At 39.3% G+C, this 20,180-nt stretch overlaps 1 non-coding gene across 1 annotated transcript; it reads left to right on the forward strand.

The window, feature by feature from the left end:
* Positions 1 to 14,862: 14,862 nt before the first annotated feature.
* On the forward strand, positions 14,863 to 14,969 carry LOC131169642 (small nucleolar RNA R71). Its single transcript, XR_009140533.1, has one exon. It is a non-coding gene; the product is annotated as a small nucleolar RNA R71 (small nucleolar RNA).
* The last annotated feature ends 5,211 nt before the right edge of the window (positions 14,970 to 20,180 follow it).

The following is a 20,180-nucleotide window of genomic DNA, read 5'->3' on the forward strand; positions in this document are numbered from 1 at the left end:
CTCCTTGTATGAGGCCCTAGTCTCGCCAGTGGCTGAGGAGCAGAAGCTTGACAACTGGACAACGGAGGATATCCCTGTACTCAATCTCGAGTAAAGTACCTCTGGTTATCTACACTTGATCACTTTGTCCATAGTGACAAGTGTAATACTGTAAATGGACCTTTTCTTATGGCATTAATATTATTAATGAATTGATAGCGCATTTTTAAATCCAGCACTCTCTTTCCTTTTTAAATTCCATCCTTATAACATGTTCTATTCTTTATTCGTCCAGGACCATCCATCAATTAACACCTAATAATCCAATAAACTCAGAAATCCCTATGGTTAATTTTGAAATCCCCATAACTGCCATTACTTCAAGTGACTCTGAGGAGGAACTTACACAAGAAGACGGTGAAAAGGATGAGCCCTCCCTCGTGCCTTGTGGAGACGAGGCGCACACAATAAACTTGGGCACGGAAGAAGTAAAAAGGGAACTTAAGGTAGTAGAGAGTGAGGAATTGGGAGATATGATCGGTGCAGCTTAAGAATTCCTCGGCGTGTTTTCTGGAGCTATGATGATATGGTGGGTTTGGACCCTCGGATAATGCGCACAAAATTCCCTTAATCCCAGGAACAATTCCGGTGAAGCAGAAACTAAGGAGAATGAATCCCGACACACTGCTCAAGGTTCGGGATGAAGTCAAGAAACAGTATGACGCCGGGTTCTTGGAAGTGGTCAAATATCCCCAATGGGTGGCTAACGTCGTCCCGGTAATGAAGAAAGACGGGAGAGTCAGAGTGTGCGTTGACTACAGGGACCTTAATAAAGCTAGCTTGAAAGACGATTTCCCTCTCCCCCACATTGATGTGTTAGTTGACAATGCTGCGGGATTGGGCAGGTGTTCGTGTATTGATGGGGCATCAGGGTACAATCAGATCCCAATGGATAAAGAAGACAAGGATAAAACTGCTTTCATCACTCAATGGGGAGTATTCTGCTATCGGGTCATGCCCTTCGGGTTGAAAAATGCCGGGGCTACTTACCAGCGCGCGATGGTCACATTATTCCACGATATGATGCATAAAGAAGTGGAGGTGTACGTGGATGATATGATCATTAAATCCAGGGGAGAAGAGAGCCACGTTCAGGTGATGAGGAGGGTATTCGAAAGGCTCAGGAAATACCACTTGAAGCTGAACCCTGCTAAATGCATATTCGGAGCTAAATCGGGGAAGCTGTTGGGATTCATAGTAAGCGAGAAAGGGATAGAAGTAGATCCAGACAAAGTTCGAGCTATTCAAGAAATGCCATCTCCAAAAACAGAAAGGGAGGTGCGCAGTTTTCTCGGAAAGCTGAACTACATTTCGAGGTTTATTTCTAATCTTACTGCCAAAGCTGAGCCTATTTTCAGATTACTCCGGAAAAACAACTCTACTCAATGGGATTCAGTTTGTCAAGAGGCTTTTGAGAAAATCAAGCAGTATCTGTCAAATCCACCCGTGTTGGTTCCACCAGTGGCGGGTAGGCCTCTGATCCTGTATATGGCAGTCCAGCAGAACTCGATGGGATGTGTTTTGGGACAACATGATGATACCGGCCGAAAAGAGAGGGCCATTTATTACCTGAGCAAAAAGTTCAATGATTGTGAATCAAGGTACTCTTCCTTAGAAAAGACTTGTTGCGCGTTAGCCTGGACAGCAAATCGCCTCAAACACTATATGTTGAATCACAAGACATGGCTCATCTCTAGGATGGATCCTATTAGATATGTATTCGAGAGCCCATTCGTGCCAGGAAGGATAGCCAAGTGGCAGGTCATACTCTCCCAATACGACATAGTCTACATGACCCGGAAAGCGGTAAAAGGTAGCGTAATCGCTGACCTACTAGCGGAAAATCCTATCCAGGATTATGAAGCTCTGGATTTTGAGTTCCCTGATGAGCACATTAATGAAGTGGACTGCAAAGAAGGGGGGCCAGCCGATGTATGGGAAATGTACTTCGACGGAGCTGTCAATTTATCCGGAAATGGAATCGGAGCTGTGCTGGTATCCCCGGACGGAAAACACTTCCCAATAGCTGTCAAGTTGAGGTTTGACTGTACCAACAATGTCGCAGAGTATGAAACTTGTGTGATGGGTCTACAAGCTGCTATCGAAATGAAAATCAGAAAGTTGGAGGTGTACGGAGACTCGGCTCTGATAATTTATCAAGTCAAGGGAGAATGGCAAACTAAGGATCCCAAGTTGATCCCATATCAGAAGTACTTACTGGAGCTGATTAAGGAATTCGAAGAAATCTCTTTCACTCATCTTAGCAGAGACAAGAATCAATTTGCTGATGCTTTAGCTACTCTGGCCGTTATGGCTCAAATGGAAGAAGGGCAGACAACTCAAGCATTGAGGGTCAAAGCAAGGGATGAGCCAGCTTATTGCTTCATGATTGAAGAAGAGCCCGATGGAAAACCCTGGTATCATGACATCCTGGTCTACTGTAGAACCAGAGAATTCCCTTTGGGGGCAAGCAAAAATGAAAAGAAGATGATTCGGAGATTAGCATTGGGGTACTTCCCCAGTGGAGAAACCCTATACAAGAGGAGCTCCAACGGTGAATTATTGAGATGTGTAGATGCAAAAGAAGCAAAGAGAATCCTCTTTGAGACTCATGAGGGGAATTGCGCAACCCATGCCAACGGGCATATGATGGCTAAACAAATCATGCGGCGGGGGTATTTTTGGACCACAATGGAAAAGGATTGTATTGAGTACTTCCGGAAATGCCATAAGTGTCAGATCTATGCAGATCCGATAAATGTGCCACCTCACAAGTTGTTCAGCCTCGTCTCACCATGGCCTTTCGCAATGTGGGGCATCGATGTGATTGGTCCCATCAATCCTAAGGCATCCAATGGGCATAGATTCATCCTTGTGGCCATCGACTATTTCTCCAAATGGGTCGAAGCAACGTCGTATGCTCACATCACGCAGAACACATTTCTCAAATTCTTCAGAAGCAATATCATCTGCCGGCATGGTCTCCCGAATAAAATTGTCACTGATAATGCCAAAAATTTGAATGGTCCGAAGATTCAGGAATTATGTGATCAATACAAAATCCGGCATCTCAATTCCTCCCCGTACCGTCCCCAGATGAATGGAGCAGTAGAAGCCGCGAACAAAAATTTAAAGAGGATAATCCGGAAAATGACGGTCACCTATAAGGATTGGCATGATATGCTTCCCTATGCTCTTCACGCATACCGAACTTCCGTAAGAACCTCAACCGGGGCAACTCCATACTCACTGGTCTACGGGATGGAGGCCGTATTACCTATTGAGGTCGAAATTCCTTCCTTTAGGATCCTGAAGGAATCAGGGATTGATGAATCAGAATGGATCCAGTCAAGGTTGGATCAGTTAAATTTGCTGGACGAGAAAAGGTTAACAGCAGCATGTCATGGGCAATTATACCAGAGGAGAATGGCTAGGGCATTTGATAAAGGTGTTCGCCTACGTGAATTCCAACCCGGGGACCTAGTTCTGAAGAAAGTACTGTCGAACCAAAACGATCCCCGGGGCAAATGGTCACCAACCTACGAAGGACCCTATGTAGTTAAAAAGGCATTTTCCGGAGGAGCCTTGATCTTGACCCAAATGGACGGTGAAGAGTTTCAGAGACCTGTGAATGCCGACACTGTCAAGAGGTACTATGCATAAATGAGGGAAGGATGAAAACCCGAAAGGGCGTCCTGAAAAAAAAAAAAAAAAAAAAAAAAAATTTTGGAGTGAAAACCCGAAAGGGCGCCCCAAGAACCAAAGTAGAGAAATAAGGAAGAGGGTATGAAACTGAGGATGAAGAAGAGACCATTATGGCATGAAGCTGCAGAGAACTTGAAATAATGGCAGTTAAAAGACTTCAAAACCAACTAAAAGGAATATGTGAGATCTATCTTTGTACCTTTTTCTTCTCCTTTGAAAGTCTATTTTTCCTAATAAAGTTATGCTTCATTCCTTCTGTTCTTGTTTTCCCGCTTTTTAATACTATTCTTTCTCTTTGTTTAATGCGCTATTGATTAGTTAAAATTTTTGCCATAAGATTTGAATTCGAAAATTGATAACCTCACGTACTTTATTATGAGATTTGCAGGAATTGGCCTTCAAAAAAAAAAAAAACTAGAGGTGAAAACCCTAAAGGGCACTTCTGGTTAAATGGATGGAAAGAAAGTGAAAACCCGCAAGGGCGCTTTCCATAAAATAAGAAGAAAAGTCGGGGAACAGAAGAAGAGCATTTGAAGCCTTGATGGTCATGGGCCAAAAGTCTTGCAACTCCTCCTCCATTAATCATCGGTCTTCGGTATCTCGTTAAGTACGCTTCGTCAGGGAAAGAACTTCATGTGTCAAGGTTAGACTTGCCTTGTAAGTTGATTTTAATTTCATACAATTTACATTTCCACCATCAACCTCTGGTTCCTTGATCTAAGTTGATTTTAATTTCCCACAATTTAATTTTCCTGTTATCAACCTCTGGTTCCTTGATCTAAGTTGATTTTAATTTCCCGCAATTTAATTTTCCTGTTATCAACCTCTGGTTCCTTGATCTAAGTTGATTTTTAATTTCCCGCAATTTAATTTTCCTGTTATCAACCTCTGGTTCCTTGATCTAAGTTGATTTTAATTTCCCGCAATTTAATTTTCCTGTTATCAACCTCTGGTTCCTTGATCTAAGTTGATTTTAATTTCCTGCAATTTAATTTTCCTGTTGTCAACCTCTGGTTCCTTGATCTAAGTTGATTTTAATTTCCTGCAATTTAACTTTCCTGTTATCAACCTCTGGGTCCTTGATCTAAGTTGATTTTAATTTTTTGCAATTCACATTTCCACCATCAACCTCTGGTTCCTTGATCTAAGTTGATTTTAATTTCCTGCAATTTAATTTTCCTGTTATCAACCTCTGGTTCCTTGATCTAAGTTGATTTTAATTTCCTGCAATTTAACTTTCCTGTTATCAACCTCTGGTTCCTTGATCTAAGTTGATTTTAATTTCCTGCAATTTAACTTTCCTGTTATCAACCTCTGGTTCCTTGATCTAAGTTGATTTTAATTTCCCGCAATTTAACTTTCCTGTTATCAACCTCTGGTTCCTTGATCTAAGTTGATTTTAATTTCCCGCAATTTAATTTTCCTGTTATCAACCTCTGGTTCCTTGATCTAAGTTGATTTTAATTTCCTGCGATTTACATTTCCAAGTTGATTTTAAATTCTTGCAATTTTATTTTCCTGCAATTTTATTTTCCTGCTATCAGCCTCTGGTTTCTTGATCCAAGTTGATTTTAATTTTCTAAGCATTCTAACTTCCGTTGCCAATTTCTAGGTCGTTAATTTCGAACGCCTAATCGTCCAAAATACGAGTCTGAATCTTTACATAATTCCTACACGAAAATTCTTCCTTTAATAGAAATTATGTAAAGAGGGGCAGCTGTCGACAGCTTATTTTGGCCGATCCCCAAAATCAATAAAACTTTGGAACCGATCCCCGGTATTAAGTCTCCTTCGGACGGCTAATCACATTTCCGATCCCTCTTTGATAGGCTATCACACTTCCGATCTCTCCCCGCAAAGAATTAAATCAAATTGTCAAAGTTTTTCGCATCAGTCAAAGCTTTACCAGTTTGTCGCTTACCGATCTCTCAAACCCATTGTCGAAGCTCAGGACCCGTCAAGTATATTCCTGATAAATGAACTGGCACTAGATCTTTCCTTACCAGTTTTATGGCCGATCTCTCTTTCGAAAGTTTAAAAGTTAAGGTTTTGGTTCAGTTCAATAAGGATTCCAATTTTGAGTGTTAGTTAAATTTTCAATTTTAATCAAGTCCCATTCAGCATTTTTTCCTCACCGATCTCATGCTTATTGTGCTTTCCGATCTCTTATACTTAGATTAATAATTGCCTTTAGTTTTTGTTTTGCTGTGCTCATACAATCAAATACTCAGACAAACAATGGTTTAAAATTTTCCGATCACAACCATTCATTGAACAAAGAGGCATTCTATTTCATTTCATAATTTGTACAAGTTATTCGGCTGGGGGATCACCCCCAGCCTGATTTACATTCTGCTCACTCTCTCTCTCACCCTCGGCTTCCTCCTCACTGTCCTCATCGTCGCCCTCAGGAGCCAGGTCGTCCATCCAGGAGAAGTCCTCTTCAGGGTAGCGCTTCTGGAGTTCGGCCAAGAGGTCCTTGTGAGCATTCACATAGGCTCCGGCTATCCCTGTCACCATCTCTTCGTCTTTCTCCTTAAGCGCCCCATCCTTCGCTTTAAGCTCCTCGTCTTTCTCCTTGAGCTCTTCGATGAGTTGGGCGACCTGAGCAGCTTCGTTGGCATGAAGCGCTTGGACCTCTCCGAGGGCCCGATCCCTTTCATCCAGGACACGAGTCTGTTCGGCCAGCTTGTCTTCGTAGTACTTCGCCCGTCCCTCGACTTGAGATATATAATCCCGAGCGGATGAGAGTTGGGATCGGAGGGAAGCCAATTCCTGATTTTTCTTCCCGATCTCCTTACCCAGACGCTGGATCTTTTCCCAAACCATGGTCTGATTCACCAGGCACTCCACATTCAGACTCATGGAGTGAGTCAAGATATCATCCAGGCTGCTCGAGGATAGCCTGTCCCGGTCCTCCCAAAGAAAGATGGAAGCCCCCAAGACTTGGGCAAAACCGGGGTTCTCCCGAACGGTCCGGCTATTCTTCAGGGACTCCATTAACTTCTGGGCGCCACGAGAAGAGGCCCTCCCAGAAGATTGAGAAGGCCCCCTTTCCTTGCTTGGAACAACTGAAAGAGTCGGGGGCTGCTCTTCCGATCTAGGAGGAGATCGAACAGCTTCAGTGATCGGCAGATCCGAAGATGGAGGCGGGTCTCCTTGTATTTCCCCAGGTTCGTGACCGGGTGTTTGAAGTCGTTCCGAACGCTTCATCTCCTTTATCTTCCGGGAGATCTCTCTTTCCTTCTTCCGCTTCCTAGAACCCTCACCACCCACCATACCTGCACAAAGAAAAGGTTAGTGAGATCGCTAAGGTCGTGAGAACTGAGATATAGAAAATACCAATGCCGAGGTCAGAGAGCGGAAGTTCGCGATCTTGGCCGGTGATTAGCTGCATGGTCCAATGATTCAGCTCGGCGGTCACCGCGTTTGGACAGGAATACTTTAGAGTGGTGGCCTGACTCTTCAGATCCATCACTATTAAACTTTCCTCTTCACTCAGGGTAAGGCGATTCGGAAGCAAGGGCCCCTGGTACCACCAGCTGCGGGGGAAGTCCTCAAAGCGGCTCGGATCTTTGCTCCTCAGGATGAAGAAACGATTCTTCCAATTCTTGAGAGATGAGGGCAGATCGGAAAAGAGCCCGCAATGAGGCTTCGCCTGAAAGAACCAGTGGTCATCGTCCTTTCGGCGAGTTAGCCTGTGCAACTCGGCGAACACCTTAGCCGTAGGTCTGATTCCCTTAGCTCGGCATAGGCCTCGGAAGGCTACCAAGATCCGCCATGAGTTGGGGTGAATTTGAGCAATGCACGCTCGGTGAAGTTTTAAGACCTCCTTGTAGAAGTCATCCAGGGGGAACCGAAGACCGGCCTTTAATTGTTCCTCGTACACCATAACCATGTCATTCTCTTCGAAGGAGTGATCGACACGAAGATCGCCGTGGCACCTGATTAGCTCGTACGAATCAGGACAAATATTATACTCTTGACTAAACGATTGAAGATCGGATTCTCGAAGAACCGACGGTAGCTCGTCTATGGGGAGAGTCTCCCTCCCTGAGGAACGAACATGTCTCGATGGTATGATCCGCCCCCGAGCTGGAGCAGAGACCCTAGGGGGTTCAGGTTGCGTGCTTGGCTCGACTACCTCTTCTTCATCAGACGATGACCATGAGAACTGAATGGAAGGAGGGCTCGCCGCTCTCTGACCTTTGGCACCGCTCATTTTCAAAAGAAACAAAGAACTTAAACTAAAAAGAGGATCAAAGCCCTTACCGGAGTCTGATCGGCGTCGGAAGAAAACTTGAGAAAATGAGAGAACTTCGAAGTTGAGAGCAAGGAAGCTGAAAACGGAATGAGAGAACTGGCTAGCCCCTCACCCCTATTTATACTAGTCCGAGCATTAAATGCTCGCGAGGTTCCATGCAATGCATCGGTTAACTGGATTCGCCAGCTGTTCTGACACGTCTCTCGAGCATTCCGAGATCGGTTAAGTAGAGGTCAGCATAATAAGTTGAATATTTTGAATAAAGGATCAGTTAAGAGTCATTTTGTTAGAATCCAGATCGGACAAATGTGTCAGACATCAGAAAATAATCAATAAGATGATAATTGGAGAAACAAAATTTTTATTTCCAAAAGTTCGGATTACATCATTTGGGCGATCTCTAGGGATCGGATTACAATAAAATTCTAACTACATCATTTGGGCGATCTCTAAGGATCGGAATACATTGGAGATCTGACTATATCAAAAGGCTGATCTAAAGATCAGTTTATAACTGATCCCAAGGATATTGCCGACCGGATGCCTCATCCGCTGTCGGAACACCCAATGTGGATCAGAATCGCTGTCGGAACACTCAATGTGATGAGAAGCCGAATGAACCCAGCCGAGCAACTCGAGATCGGTATAACCGAGGTCCGCAATGCAGATCGGTCAAGTCCAGTTCTCTCGCCATCATCGGTTAAAGTCACTCGATCACCGGGATCGTAGATTTTCAGTCGGTGAGTAAGGAAATCGGTCGGAAAAAGATCAAAAACCACAATCATGGCCGGAGCGACCGCCGGAGCAGCTAGAACCAGGAAAGTAAGAAAGTAGGAAAGGAAATCAGATGAAGGAAATGTTTCTGATTGACGGGGGTATATATAGGGGAAAATGAGCATTTATTGCTGAGCAGTAAACGAAGCGAACGCTTCGGGAATCGAGGGGCAATTAATGCTTTGACCAGACCGGACCTAAGGAAAGGAAAAGGTCAGAATAATAGATCGGAAGATGGGAGGTCAGCATGAGAGATCGGAACAAGGGAATGTCAAGAAGATCGAGAATAGGAAGAGATCGGAAGACAAAAGGAATAAAGACAAATCCCAATAATCGTCGTCAGAATCAGAGCCGAGGTAGTTAAAGCGTGGCAGACGAGATCCCCACCGCACGCCTAAGAATCGCCCGCAATGCTGACAGGCGCCAGGGTATGTCATGATAGTCCTGTACATTCCAATCTCCACCGTTGATCCCACTTGTAAGGACAAACCCGGAACCCTTAGATCAAGAGAGGAGACGACAATACCAGCGTCTTTCGCTCTTAGCCCTCAGATCGTTCCGGACAAGGAAATTTGGACCGTCAGATGGAAAGAAGAAAAAGACAAATGTTCTGAAGAAGGATCTCAGCCATTCATTTTGATTCTCTTTAATTCCTGGACATCCGATCATGTCCTTCGAAATCTTGACCCTCCATCTCCCTCAAAATAAATCCTGACCCTTCACGGGGAGCACCCGATTCCTATAAATACCTGCATGAAAAACTGTTCAAGGGACGGGCAAAAAAAAAAAATATATAGACAAGAGGCTGTTATTATAGCAGAGGAACTCTGAAATTTCATTTAGTTTGCTACTCTGCTACTTAGAAGTGTCGATCAAAAAGACTTTTGAAACTAGTTTTCTGAAGTGTTTTTCTTGAAAAGATTCTGAATACTGGGACTCTACATTTCCAGTTTGTTCATTATCTGGTCACACTCTCACTTTCTGCCTTTTATCATCTCTGTTTTCATTGTCCAAGCTCAACTTCATTCCACTCGGTTCTTTTCATCTTGATCTGATCACATTTTAGCTAAGCACCCTCCAGTTCACGAGGAACACCATCCCTCAGGCCAATCAACCCATTGCCTTATCACTATTTGACACCCCATAGTTATTTTAGTAGATTTGGCTCCTTACAGGTAAGAGCTCATACAACTGTTTTATTAAGTGCTTACATTTATTTTACGCATTTTCCTTATTCTTCTCACATCTGTAACTTTCTACTTTTGCACAAACGATCCCCAAAAATGTTATTGTAAGAGTTCCTACTACTGTTTTATTAAGTGTCTACGTTTATTTTCCGCATTTTCCTTGTTTTTCTTACGTCTGCGATTTTCTTCAAGATCATTTCTGCATAAGCAATCCCCAAAGAAAGTCACTCTCAAATCATCTTTTTAGTGATCAGTTCATTTTATTAATCTCCGTCATTTCTGAATGCAAGTTTTCTAACTCCTAGTAGCATGTAAATGGTGGAGTAAACGTAGGTAACTGTAACTTAGAGGTCTCTTTTAAAGGAAAGGACATGAATGATACGTCAGGAAGATAGCCGAACTATTAGATTGACGTAAACAGCAATTCAACAAAGATGTGAACAAAATAGAATAGATCGGTCATTAATAGATATTGGTAAAAATGAATACCCAGAAGGTCGGTGAATCAAGTCTAGTTTTCCTTATCTAGCCAAAGGGCATCGAAAAACCTTATCCCCGACATCTTTGAATGCCAGAATCCTTAGTTTCAGGCTCTTAGGACATGTAGCCGAAATTAAAATTCGGGAGGTCGGAAAAGCCCCTTTCTGGCTCCTGTTAATCTAAAAGGGATCGGAAGAGAGTTCTCATCCGGTTTCAACCCAAAATTTAATAAATATCTAAAAGAGATCGGAAGAGAGTTCTTATCCGATCTCCATTCAAACTTTAACATGTACTTAAAAAAGGTCGGAGGAGGATTCTTATCCGGTCTCAACTCAAAATTTCAATAAATATTTAATAGGGATCGGAGGAGAGTTCTTATCCGGTCTCAACTCAAAATTTTAATAAATATCTAAAAGAGATCGGAGGAGAGTTCTTATCCGGTCTCAACTCAAAATTTTAATAAATATCTAAAAGAGATCGGAGGAGAGTTCTTATCCGGTTCTCACCCTAAATCTTAACCCGTAATAATCCCAAAACTAAAATACGTAACGTCCACTCACTAAGGTTGTCTCATTTACTTATGTATCTGGGTGATCCGAATTTAGTGAAATATCAAATTTCCTTTTGACAAAAGGATTAACATTTTCATCCGAGCCCTCTTAACTAACTTATAAAAAACGCAAAATTAAATCTACTTACCCTTATTAAGGGACGAGGTGGGGTGCCTAACACCTTCCCCACCCGTTTATGGACCCCGAACCTAGAATCTCTGTCTTGAAGTGGTTTCATTTTTTAACTTCTCAAATGGTTTTCTTTAGTTTCCCTCAAAACTAAGGTGGCGACTCCTCACTCTTTCCCGCTTCGGTGAGTGATCGTCCGGGCGACCGCAAAATCACTTGCGACAATTACAAGCATTACTCTTCCAATTCCAGAATATGAAAACTACTCACTCATGGTGAGTCCAGCAAACATCATGATAAACAAAAATAAAGATAGTAAAAAGAAATCGTCTAGAAGAAATAAAACAATAAAAATCCATTTAAGGAAATGGAATGAAAGAACCGAAGAGGGTTGCAGCTTTGATCTTGTGGAACTTCGGCTGGAATACTCCTATTGATACTGATATTCTTCTCCTCAAGACAGCTGGTGAGATTTCAGAGGTGAATCCTCTTTAAAACTCCTAAAAAGTGTTGTAAAAGGATTGATCTCCCTTCAGATGTTTTCTGTTTCTATTTATAATGGTTGTTCTGGGGTTAAGTCATTTTTGAGTCCAAAAAGCTTTAGGAGTCTGATTTGAATCAGTAAACAAGTGCGGGAATTAGGGTTAGAAAATTGGCTACCGCACATCACCTCGAATGGTAGCTCCTAATCTGGTGGCTGCATTATTGGTGCCAAGATCAGGGCTTCTTTGATCCTGTTAAAAGAGACAAGGCAATTTTCATCAAAATCAAAGGGAACATCTTGATTTAACAGGTTGGTAAGTGGCTTAGCTATTTTGGAAAAATCTTTAATGAATCTTCTATAGAACCCTGCATGTCCCAAAAAGCTTCGCACTCCCCTGACTGATGTTGGTGACTGATGTTGGTGGTGGCATGTTTTCAATGATCTCATTTTTTGCCTTGTCAACCTCAATTCCTCTTTCTGATATCAAATGTCCTAGCACTATACCTTCCCTTACCATGAAGTAGCATTTTTCCCAATTTAGAACCAGGTTTGATTCTTCACATCTTTGCAACACCTTAGATAAATTAGCTAGGCAATCATCAAAAGTAGTTCCATAGACAGAAAAATTATCCATAAATACTTCCATGATATTTTTAATATAATCAGAAAAAATAGCCATCATGCATCTTTGAAAGGTAGCAGGGGCATTACAAAGACCAAAAGGCATTCTCCTATATGCAAATGTTCTATAAGGGCAAGTGAATGTGGTCTTTTCTTCGTCTTTTGGGTGAATAGGAATTTGAAAGAATCCCGAATACCTATCTAGATAACAGAAATAAGAGTGTTTTGCTAACCTCTCTAACATTTGGTTAATGAAAGGGAGAGGAAAATGGTCTTTTCTGGTAGCACTGTTCAATTTCCTATAATCTATGCATATTAGCCAACCAGTGACTACCCTAGTAGGGATCAGTTCATTGTTTGCATTTTGGATAATAGTTGTCCCACCCTTCTTAGAAACTACATGTACTAGACTAACCCATTTACTATTAGAAATTGGGTATATGATACCTGCATCTAATAGTTTTAAAATTTATTTCTTAACTACTTCTTTCATGTTTGGGTTAAGTCTTCTTTGATGCTCTATAGTGGGTTTACTGTTTTCTTCCATAGGTATCCTATGCATGCAAATCGAGGGGTTAATCCCTTTCAGGTCTTCTATTGTATACCCTATGGCCTTGTTGTGGATCCTAAGTTCTCTTAACAATTTTTCCTTTTCTAACTTAGACAGGCTAGCATTGATTATAATAGGATACTTAGAGTTTGAGTCCAAAAATGCATACCTTAGTGAGGATGGGAGAGGTTTAAGCTCTACATGTTTGGTGTCTTTTTGGAGCTTATCCTTAGGCTGTTCCTCCTTCAAATTTTCCATCTTGGAAGCTTGAGCTAGGGGTAGGGGTGGATGAGCTGCTAATTATTGTGCACAGGCTGCTATTTCTGTGTTTTCATTATTTGCTGTGTGACTATGCACAATGCATGCTTCAAGAGGATCTTTAAAATGTATCTTATAAAATTCATTTTAACTTGTTTGTCAATTATGTCGACCTTAAAGCATTCATTAGGTTCGAATTTGTGTTTCATTGTGTCAAACAAGTTGAATTCCACTTCTTCTTCTCCTACCTTGAGGGTTAGTCACCCATTTTTGACGTCTGTGATTGCTCCGGTGGTTGCTAAGAATGGTCTTCCCAAGATGATAGGGATCTGAACATCTTCTTCCATCTTAAGGACAACAAAGTCTAATGGAATGAAGAATTTGCCCACTTTGATGGGGATGTTCTCAAGTATGCCCACTGGATATTTAACTGATCGATCAGCCAATTGTAGTGAAATTATCGTGGGCTTTAGTTCTCCAATCTCTAGTCTTTTGCATATTAATAGAGGCTTTAAACTCACACTTGCCCCAAGATCGCAGAGGGCCTTGTCTATTTTCTTGTTGCCAATAAGGCATGGTATGGAGAAGCTTCCTAGATCTTTCAACTTTGGAGGCAGTTTTTTTTGCAGTATAGCACTGCATTCCTCTGTCAGAGCAACTGTCTCATAGTCTTCCAATTTTCTTTTCTTTGATAGATTTCCTTAAGAAATTTGGCATAGGATGGCATCTGAGAGTGTTCTTCAGTGAAGGGAATGTTGATATAAAGTTTCTGTAAAACTTCTAAAAATTTCCCAAATTGCTTGTCCAATTTGGCTTTCTGAAATCTTTGAGGAAAAGGTAGGGGAGGCTGGTATGGCTCTGGTAACTTCTTTTTCTTCCCTGCTTCCTCTCTCTGATCTTTCTTGGCTTCTTCCTCCTTCTTCTCTGTTTGGCTTTCAGATTCTTCTGAGGTCTCCTCTGTTGGTTTTTCCTCTGGTGGTACTAGAGTTCTACCACTCCTCAATGTAACTGCCTTACAATGCTCCCTTGGGTTCATCTCTGGTTGACTAGGCAGTTTACCAGTAGCCTTACTTGAAGAACTTACTTGTTGTGCAATTTGGTTTTCTAGCATCTTGTTATGGGTAGCAAGCTGGTCCATTCTGGAAGTCAGCTATTTAATCAATTCATTCTGTTGTTATTGAGCTACTAATAAACCTTAAATCATGGATTCCATGGTCATCTTCAGTTCAGGTTGTTGAGGTTGAGGAGGCGATGGTAGCTGTGCAAAGTTTTGGCCTTTATTCTGAAATCCAAGGGGTGCTGGTGGTTTGTACCCCTGTTGTTTGTTTATTGGCTGATTCTCTTGATTGGACCAAGAGAAATTTGGGTGGTTCCTCCATCCAGGGTTGTAAGTATTCGAATATGCATTATTGGGCTGCCTCTGGTTGAAGTTTCCTCCATTATTCACATAGTTCATCTATTCTGTGGAGGGTTCATTGAAGCTGTTATATTCTGAATTCATGTATCCTCCTCCATAGCTGTCCTCATATTGACTATTCATCCCTACTGCATTAGCTTGTATTTTATCAAGCCTCCTTGTGAGCTGATCAAATTGGGCATTTATCATGCTTAGGGCATCCACTTCCAGGACCCCTGCTGTTCTCCTTTCATTTCCTCTTTCATTTGACCACTCATAATTATGGTATGCCATCCTCTTTAGAAGTTCAAGTGCTTGTGTCACTGTTTTCTCCATTAGGTCACCTTTTGTAGCCGAGTCTACTGTGCTCCTTGTAGAGGATAGTAACCCATTATAGAAAATTTGCACTAATAGCCAATCATCTATGCCATGGTGTGGACATTCCCTCTGCAGGTCCTTATATCTTTCCCATGCGTCATAGAGTGATTCACCTTCCTTTTGTCTGAAGGTGTTGAGCTCAAGCCTCAGTCTTGCAGTCTTTGCTGGTGGGAAGTACCTTACTAGAAAAGCTTGTGAGAGGTTTTCCCAAGTGGTGAATGTTCTAGCTGGTTGAGAAAGTAACCACTTTCTTGCTCTGTCTCAAAGGGAGAATGGGAATGCTCTGAGCCTTATGGCTTGATCAGAAACTCCATTCATCTTGAATGTGTCACATAGGGCAAGAAAGCACTGGAGGTGATAGTGTGGATCTTATGTTGGTGAACCTCCGAACTAGGTTTCTTGAATCATTTGAAGCCATGCTGGTTTTAACTCAAAGTTGTTGGCTTCCACTGTGGGTCTTGTGACACTAGGCTGAAATCCTTGGACAGATGGAGCTCCGTAATCTCTCAAGAGTCTCGGCCTGTCATTATTATCCGCCATGGTTGGAATTTCAGGATCTTCTTGATCGTGCTCTTGGTGTTTCCTTTCCCTCCTGATGGCTCTCAAAGTTCTGTCTATCTCTGGATCACAGTCCAAAATTTCTTCTTCTGACCTCGTTCTGGTCATATACCAGGTTAAGCACCTAAGAGAAAAGAAAAGAAATAAAACAAATCAAATAAAATTTGATAATAAATATTATTAGCTAAATCAGCTAAATTGCCTATCGCTCAATATTACTAAAGCCAAGAATTCCCCAACAACGGCACTAAAAACTTATTTCGCTGGTTTTACAACCCCGCAAGTGCACGGATCACTAACAAGTAATAGAGTGATGAGTAAAGTATCGTTCCCACTAGGAATTTCATTAGTAAGTACCAATCTACACAATAATTTTGACTGTTTAGGCTATCGAATACTGAGGGAATGAAGTTTGTTTATTAAACACTAGAATGGTAAACTTAAAACGAAACAATCTATTTTGAAACAATTCTGGAATTAAGATTTCACACTTGAACCTTACTATGGATGTTAACTTATTTATTTACTGGGTTGAGAATCGTTTGCCTTGATGGAAATTAATCCTAAGGTATCCTAAGTCCTCTCTCAAGGCACTTAGGGTGTATTTTAATTAACTTAAACTCGACTTTTGTGGCGATCAAATTAATTAAAACCCTTTAAGATTTTTGACCAATTTTGAAATTCCACAAAGGTATCAGCCTATGTTTAGGTCAGAATTCCTAGGTTCAAAATCTTGATTTTCTAATATTAATCTTCACCTTTAAGTCCTTCAATTAATATCTATAATCAATACTAAGTGGGTACCAACACATAGCATGCATTAAGATCACAAGAAATTAAATCAAGGAACAAATCTCAAATTCAATAAATAAAACATAATGTTTATCCATAATAATGAATACAAGCATTACTCTTCCAATTCCAGAATATGAAAACTACTCACTCATGGTGAGTTCAGCAAACATCATGATAAACAAAAATAAAGACAGTAAAAAGAAATCGTCTAGAAGAAATAAAATAATAAAAATCCGTTTAAGGAAATGGAATGAAAGAACTGAAGAGGGGTTGCAGTTTTGATCTTGTGAAACTTCGGCTGGAATACTCCTCTTGATACTGATATTCTTCTCCTCAAGATGGCTGGTGAGATTTCAAAGGCGAATGCTCTTTAAAACTCCTAAAAAGTACCATAAAAGGATTGATCTCCCTTCGGATGTTTTCTGCTTCTATTTATAATGGCTGTTCTAGGTTTAGGTCATTTTTGAGTCCAAAAAGCTTTAGGAGTCTGATTTGTATCAGTAAACAAGTGCGGGAATTCGGGTTAGAAAATTGGCTGCCGCATAGTACACGGCCCGTGTGTCACTACACGGCCCCAGGCCGTGTAACTTACTGGAGCAGAATTGCGGAGTCTTGCATTGGCACAGAGACTTACATGGGTCTGCATTGGCTACACGGGCCTGGTTACACAGGCCGTGTACTTTTATTCTCAGAAATTTCTTTAAGCTTGTGCCCAGCAGAGACTTACACAGGTCCTGTAGATTACACGGGTCCAATTACACGACCCGTGTACATTTGTGTCTCTATTGGCTCTCTAGCTTTCTTCTGGCAGAGTTACACGGGTCTATGGCTTTGCTTACATGACCCGTGTACTTTGTATCAGCAGCAATTCTGAGTCTTTTGACCTCTCTAAGCTTCCCTTTGGACTCCTATGCTCTGTGACTTCACCAAAACACCTGAAATGATGCATAAAACATGGAATTAAGATCTTGACAATAGAAATTACAAAAACTAATGAAATCAACTACTATGTATGAGATTACTTACCTAAATGCCATTAGATAGTATACAAATGTGCTTAAAAACATCTATACAATTCAAGTGTATCAGCAATATAATTAATTTCCATGTTATCTTGGAAAAATAAATAAATAAATAAATAAAACATGTGTCTTTCTATATTTTGTTTGCAAATTAGATTATTGTTAGTTGCTTGCTTTCTTAATATGTATAACAGATTAAAACATTTTATCTTATAAGGTAAACTCAAGGACGTTGGAAATATGGTTTAGGTCACTCATGTGGATCAACCCGGATCCATTAAATTTAAAATCAGTATAAAAAATAATCGCATGAAAAGTCATGTATATTATCAAAAGATATAACTTCATAAAAAGATGCATTTCTTCTTAATAGTTATATATGTGAAGTGATGCAACTATTGGTCAAAAGGTGCCATGACTTTATAATATAGCCAAGCTTTTGTCTTCATTAGATATAGAAGAAAAAAAAGAAAATCACATACAGAAGTGTGAAGTGTGTGCACTGAGTGGTGGTGCATTGGCTTTTTTCTTGGCATCATTAAAAGACTCTTGCTTGATTCATTTGTGAAGCATTGATTATTTTGCAAATAAGGTACACATTTAGATTGTGAACTAATATATATAGTTAATGTTATTCATGTGATTATATGGTAGATTATTGAAACAAATATAGTGGAGATCTTAGGGTTATTTGAACATGGGTTAGGATCCATATATTTAAATCCATGTGTTAGGCCTATAATTTTTCTTCATAATCAAATGAAATAATTTTAACATGAGCTATCTTTCTGTGAAATAACAAGATTGTAAATATTATTATTATTATTTTAATAATTTCAGTGAGATATGGTATCTATGTGTTACTCCAATTTGTTTACAAATTAGATTATTAGTTTAAGGTTGCTTGCTTTCTCTATATATTGGATTAACATCCTATTTTGATAGGGGTTTATCTTTTAATAAAATAACAATTATGTGAATATAATTGCTTTTAATAAAAGCCTTGGTTTGTAGATTTTGAAGATTGTATTTTTCTTTTTTTTTTGGTAGCCAACGCTATTAATTTGCAACCAACTTAATAATAGTTTCCATAAATAGGAATTCTTGCTTCTTATGCATGCCCAAAATTAGTAAAATTATAAACTCAACTAGATTGAATTTTTAGGAATAGTCATACTTTTTGAATTAGATGAAACAAAATATTTATTGTCATAAATGAATTAGAAATGTTCATTATTATATTTCTTGCACCCCTTTCATGCGTTCAATATATTTTGTTTTAAACTTATCATTGTAGATTTATATCTTACATCATTTAGTTGCTTTCCATAGAGATGACCTTAGCACTGTGGCTGATTATTGGTAACAAGATAAGAACATCTCTTTGATTCTAACATGCTGTAAGATTTATGGCTGATAATATTTCTAGATAGGTTAAAATCAATTTCTTCAATGTGGTCTAATAATTGATATTTAATTTAGTAAAAATAAATATTGATCATATATGGGTTACTTGATAAATGTACCAAATTAAATCTTAAAGATATATATATATATATATATATATATATATGGTCTAAACCTCTCTCTGCCTATAAGGTTACACTTTTCATTTCCACTCACACTTAAAAAACACTAGCAATTTCAATCATCATATAAACCTATCACAAAAATACCATGACGTCACAACCATCTAAGATTTACCATTAACTAAAAAGTGCCAAATGTACATTTCTATTACACTATAGTTTAAAAAAAATTAATATGAAAATCCGCTATTGAAAATTAAAAGGATTTTTTTACAATAAAATTAAAATTTAAGAATTTTTTTAGTAATAAATTAAAGTTAACGGATAAAAGTAAAATATATGACAAAATTCAAAAGAGACAAGGTACAAAAATTACCTATGTTTTTACACGTTAGCACATGGAAAGGGCTAAAGGGAGAGAGAAAAAAAAAAAAAACTATTTATCGCGACCTCGTTGAAAAAAAAATGCCCCAAAGGGCAAAAATAGCAATTTAAAACTTTTAATCCCTAGGGTTTCATGCAAAATACAAACATTTTATTCTCTTGCAAAACCAAATATTTCAGTCACAATATATTATAACTCAATTGCTAGCATGCCTAATTGCCATTAGAAAATAAAAGCCCTGAATTATCAAGAATAAGTTTAGGAAATTTTATCCAAAAGGCGCATAATCAAATTCCATCACCTAATATGAGTAGTGTAGATCACTAATTGTTGATCCTCTAGCTTGTCCATACAAACAAGATGACCAAAGCTTCCTTTCAACACAAAAACTCCCTTTTATATTTCCTCTTGATATGGCCAAGTTTTACACAAAAGTGGAGTTTAGACTTTTTAGGTTTTCTCTTTATGGAAATGTGGAGGAACTCTTTCTCTACCTTTAATTCAAGAGTAACAACTTCTAATATCTCTTGAATCAAGCATGAAGGATGAAGAAAGTTTGGATTAGGAGAGAGAAATGGTTTGGCCAACATAAGGAAGAAGAAGAATAATAATTTCTTTTTCTTTTCTTTCTCTTATATATTTTAATTTTCCTAATTATAATTAACTTTACAAATGTTCACATCTAATCCCATAAGAGAATATGTTTTCTAATCTTTATTAGTCCGCTTGTCAAGTTAAGATAATTAGAAAATTAAAATTTTAATTAATTAGTATATGAAAAAATACTAATTAATCTACACTTTCTTTCTCCTTTGACTCTAAGTCAAAATTAAGTCAAATTAACCATAATTAATTTCTTACCTTATGAAAATTAATCAAGTTTATATTTAAACACTATTAACTTGATTACTTCCATAAGTGAATTTAGTTTCAAGTCATGCTACGGACTTTGCAATCTTATTACAAACTAAAATATTAATTTGATTAATTAACTAAACCATTTAATTAATTAATCAAATTAATTTTGGTTTGGTCATATTGTTCTTATAAATGTGACTTACTAGGTTCATTACTA

This window comes from Hevea brasiliensis, chromosome 1 (assembly GCF_030052815.1).
Source record: "Hevea brasiliensis isolate MT/VB/25A 57/8 chromosome 1, ASM3005281v1, whole genome shotgun sequence".
NCBI classification, from domain to species: Eukaryota; Viridiplantae; Streptophyta; class Magnoliopsida; order Malpighiales; family Euphorbiaceae; genus Hevea; species Hevea brasiliensis.